Source organism: Mus pahari, chromosome 3, assembly GCF_900095145.1.
Source record: "Mus pahari chromosome 3, PAHARI_EIJ_v1.1, whole genome shotgun sequence".
Classification (NCBI taxonomy): domain Eukaryota; kingdom Metazoa; phylum Chordata; class Mammalia; order Rodentia; family Muridae; genus Mus; species Mus pahari.
In genome coordinates, this window is record NC_034592.1 from 135,211,874 (window position 1) to 135,216,799 (window position 4,926).

Genomic DNA, 4,926 nt, shown 5'->3' on the forward strand with positions numbered 1-4,926 from the left:
CCCCTTGTGGGTGGGACCATCTCTGGGTTGGTAGTCTTGGTTCTATAAGTGAGCAGATTGAGCAAGCCAGGGCAAGCAAGCCAGTAAAGAACATCCCTCCATGGCCTCTGCATCAGCTCCTGCTTCCTGAACTGCTTGAGTTCCAGTCCTGACTTCATTAAGTGATGAACAGCAATGTGGAAATGTAAGCTGAATAAACCTTTTCTTCCCCAACTTGCTTCTTGGTCATGATGTTTGTGCAGGAATAGAAACCCTGACTAAGACACTCACTATGCAGTAGAGGCTGGTCTTGAACTCCTGATCCTCTTACCTCCATACGCCAAGTTCTTGCATTACAGGCATGAGCCACACACCCCAACTCTTGAACTGCTCAGCTGCTTCAGCTCTTTAGCAGCTGGCAGCCTAACTGCCTTTGCAGCTGGCCTGTTTGGTTGTTGCTGCCACTGCCACACCACTGTGTCATTGTGCCACACCGCCTCTGTCAACTTTTGTGTTCCTGGCTCAGCCTACACCACTGAAAGTAGACAAGAAAAGGCTGTTCAAGAAATGCCTCTTATAGGCCTACATTTACACCACCAGAGGAGGAGTGCAAGGAGGACCTTCTGGTCCATTCACTGAGCACTGGCAGCTTGCTAATAAGAAGAGGTATTTGGACCAATCACAGTGTGCCTCTTCAACAGTCACATAAAGCCCTTTGCTAAACCACCAGAGCAGTGATCTTCTTCTAGCCTAGGTACAAATGGATACAGGGTCATCTAGAGTCCACTGAGGCTTGTGATAGCAAGATGTTTGGTACAAACGGAAACAGTCCTGGAAGGAACTGTGCCTTCAGGAAGCAGAGTAAGCAGCTGTGACCACAGTCCTATAATCTCCTGATGGCATTTGTGTAGTGTTTCAGAACTGCTGGTGCTGGCATAGGGGGAGTCTGGTTATTTGACTGACAGTTCTTTTACTCACTGAAGCCAGGGTTTCAGGGAAGAGTCCAGTGGTTGCCAGTGGTTTACAAAGTCAAAGTAGCAAGTGTCCTTGCTTATTTATAGGAAAACAGACATGGGGGATGCTCACAATAAGAAATCAATGAAAGGCCAGGCATAGTGGCTCATACCTTTAAGTTCAGTTCTTAGGAGGCAGAGGGAGGCAGATCTCTGAGTTCGAAGCCAGCATGGTCTACAAAGAGCTGATGGCCTCTGCTTCCCCAGTGCTGGGATTAAAGGCACAAGCCACTATGACCAGCTGACCATGGCAACTCTTATAAAACAAAGCATTTAATTAGATCTGGCTCACAGTTTCATGCATTTAGTCCACTAGGTTCATGGCAAGAAGCCTGGTGGGATGTGGACAGAGGTAGTGCTGAACAGGTAGCTGAGATCTCCAGGTTGAGGAAGAGAGACACTGGTCCTGGCTGGAGCATTTGAAACCCCAAAGCTCACGCCCAGTGATACACTTCCTCCAGTGAGGTCACACCTACTCCAAGAAGGCCACACCTCCTAATCCTTGTCAAGCAGCACATATGAATGACCAAACATTCAAATCTATGAACCCATAGGAGCCATTCTTACTGAAACCACCACAGGGGTTTAGAGCTGTACTGCTCCTGCAGAAAGAACCCAAGTGTAGTTTTTAAACAAAATCTCAATTGTTCAGTTTTACCAATGAAGACTTGGGAGCCCAATGCTGGAGTGAAAGCCTGCAAGCTCAGAGAGGCAGAGAAAATACCCAGTTATCTGACCACCCTCCTCAGACGACTCCCAGAAGGAATATCCTTCTCTCCTGATGTCTCACGAAACCTTCCCCAGTTGGATGTTCCCCCCCCTTCTACTTCCTTCTTGACTACCTCTTTTTTTTTAATATTTATTTATTTATTATATGTAAGTACACTGTAGCTGTCTTCAGACACTACAGAAGAGGGCGTCAGATCTTGTTACGGATGGTTGTGACCCACCATGTGGTTGCTGGGATTTGAACTCTGGACCTTCGGAAGAGCAGTCGGGTGCTCTTACCCACTGAGCCATCTCACCAGCCCTTGACTACCTCTTATTCTCTATAGTTTTTTCTTAATAATCCTATGTTCTGTCAACTGGTTTCTAGTTCCAACTCTCAACCTACGGTTGACTTTATTTAATCCTGTTTACAATATTCAAGCAGAAAGCTCTTGGATTAAAGGTGTGTGCTAAGACTGAGCCAAACCTCAACTAAAAACAGTTTTTCCAGTAAATAACACAGTCTCTGGGTTCACAGGATGATCAAAAATTCTGCAACACCCAAGTTTGATTTTCAGCACCTCTGTTGTGTGCTCACAAGCACCTGTAGCTCCAGCTCCAGAGACTCTGCAGGCACCTGCACTGTACACATTTACCCAATGTACCTAATTAAAAATTAATCTTAAAGACAGGGTGGTGCATGCCTTTAATCTCAGCTCTTGGAAGGCAGAAACAGGTGGGTCTTTGTGAGTTCAAGGCCTGTCAGAGTGAGTTCCGTGACAGCCAGCTTTACACAGAGAAACACTGTTCTGAAAAAACAAAACAAACAGCCTTAAGAAAGGAAAGAACTTGATCTGCTTGCTGCTTTGGGACCTATTGCCATGTCCCACCCTGCTTAGAAGGGCCAGAAGACCTCTTTAGCAATGATAGGATGCAATCCATTCCTGCCATAGGTGGGTTTATTGGTGGCCTAAGGTGTCTAGGTTAGTTGGCACATTCTCTCCCTGTCTTAGTCTTCTATTGCTGTGAAAAGAGACAATGACAAAGGCAACACTTAGAGAAGAAAGCCTTGATCAGGGGCTTTCTTACAGTTTCAGAGGTTTAATCCATTATCAGCATGGCAGGTAGCATTGGCACTCAGCGCTGGAGGGGTAACTGAGAGCTACATCCTGATGTGCAGGCCAAGATAGAGATAGATGAATGGAGGGAGTGAGATGGACAGGGGGAGGGGAGGGGAGAAAAAACAGAAAGTCTTCCAAAAGCCCAGTCCCACACTCCTGACATCTGTCCCAAACCCTCTCACCTGAAGTCACCAGCCCCCACCCCAGCATAAGCCAAGCACGTGACAGATAGATCATTTTCTTTTGCTTACAATCTACTAAAAAAACCGTCACCATCATAGTCTGCCCTCAGTATTTTCAGGTCTTGTTCCCTGAGGCTGGTGAACTTGCCCGGGAGCCCATCCAAATACACCTGCCTTTTTCCCCTCTTTTTAACTCGACTTGAATTGGCTTATTTCATCAATATAGAAAACATATTAACTATCTCATGAAGTGGAAACTTAAGGGTGGGTTGGATGGTGTTTTGCTGGGACAAACACGTGAAGGAACGTTTTATTAAAGTGGACACAGGTGTGAAAGGCTACAGCAGACTCGTGAAAAAACATTTTGCTGAAGCAGATGCTGGAGAGAGGATGTTCTGCTAAAGCAGCATGTGAAAGGACATATGATGAAGGATTCTTTGCTAACAACATGCATTTCTTGGTCTGACTTACACTGCATAGTTGAGGTGCATTTGTGGGGCTCCACAGAGAGAAGTGCACCAAGAAACTTCTGGGTGGTATGCTGCAGTTACTTGCTAATTCCTTGGACTCGGGCTGTTTGGCAGTCAGCTAAGACAGATGCACTTGCTGAGGCCATCTGATCATGGAGGACACATGATGTTTGGAGGTTATACGTAGGACTCGATGGACAGTGACGGAGGCTGAACTAGGCTTTCTTAGCTAGCTGTGCAATGCTTGTGAGTCCCCCTCCTGCTGACCGAGTCGAGGCTGAGGCCTGGCTGTCTCTGTTAGGTCGTGTCACTGATGTTGCTAATCTGACTCTATGGAACTGGACTGCTGCTGTATCTGTGAAGTGTTTATGAGTGGATCGAGCTGCACCTGCTGACCTGTGAACTGAGCTGCCGATTTCCAGACAACACAAACAGGAATTACTCCAAAGAACCTTTCTAAACAGGTCCATTCACCTTCCCTCCAACCCTCCCTCTCCCATTTCCTTTCCCACTACCTTTAGTGGTGGATGGTGGGCTACAAGGAAGGTTAAAGAATTTAAAAACCATCATTAAAAATAACTTTGAAAAAAATTAAAGTTACAATCTCACAGGATTTTAGAAAGTTTACTCAAGCTTCTAATTTTTAGTTAGTATCTAAACTGTGTTTCGTTGTGCCTTTTATACATGTATGAAATGCAACATAAATCATTGTACCTAACTCATATTTGCTTCTTTTCTTTCTTTCTTTCTTTCTTTCTTTCTTTCTTTCTTTCTTTCTTTCTTCCTTCCTTCCTTCCTTCCTTTCTTNCTTTCTTTCTTTCTTTCTTTCTTCTTCTTCTTCTTCTTCTTCTTCTTCTTCTTCTTCTTCTTCTTCTTCTTCTTTTTTTTTTGGTTTTTTTTGAGACAGGGTTTCTCTGGATAGCCTTGGCTGTCCTGGAACTCACTTTGTAGACCAGGCTGGCCTCAAACTCAGAAATCCGCCTGACTCTGCCTTCCAAGTGATTTGTTTCTTTTCTATTACCCACCTTTTTGGTTTTTCTGAGACAGGGTTTCCCTGTGTTGCCCTGGTTGTCTTAGAACTGGCTCTGTAGACCAGGTTGGCCTCTAAATCACAGGAATGCACTGCCTCTCCTCTGCCTCCCGAGTGCTAGGATTAAAGGCATGTGCCACCATGCCCGGCTTTCTTTCTTTCTTTCTTTCTTTCTTTCTTTCTTTCTTTCTTTCTTTCTTTCTTTCTTTCTTTCTTTCTTTCTTTCTTTCTTTCGCCTTTTTTGAGACAAAATCTTCCTATGGAGCCCTGATATGCTGGGAACTTTTCCTGCACACCAGCCTACCTTGAGGCTTAGAATGCATAGATTAATCCTGTTTCTGCCTCCTGAAAGCTGGGATTAAAGACCTGGGCTACCACACTGGGTTTATTGTAGGAAACACATTCATAGATGTGGAGAGAATA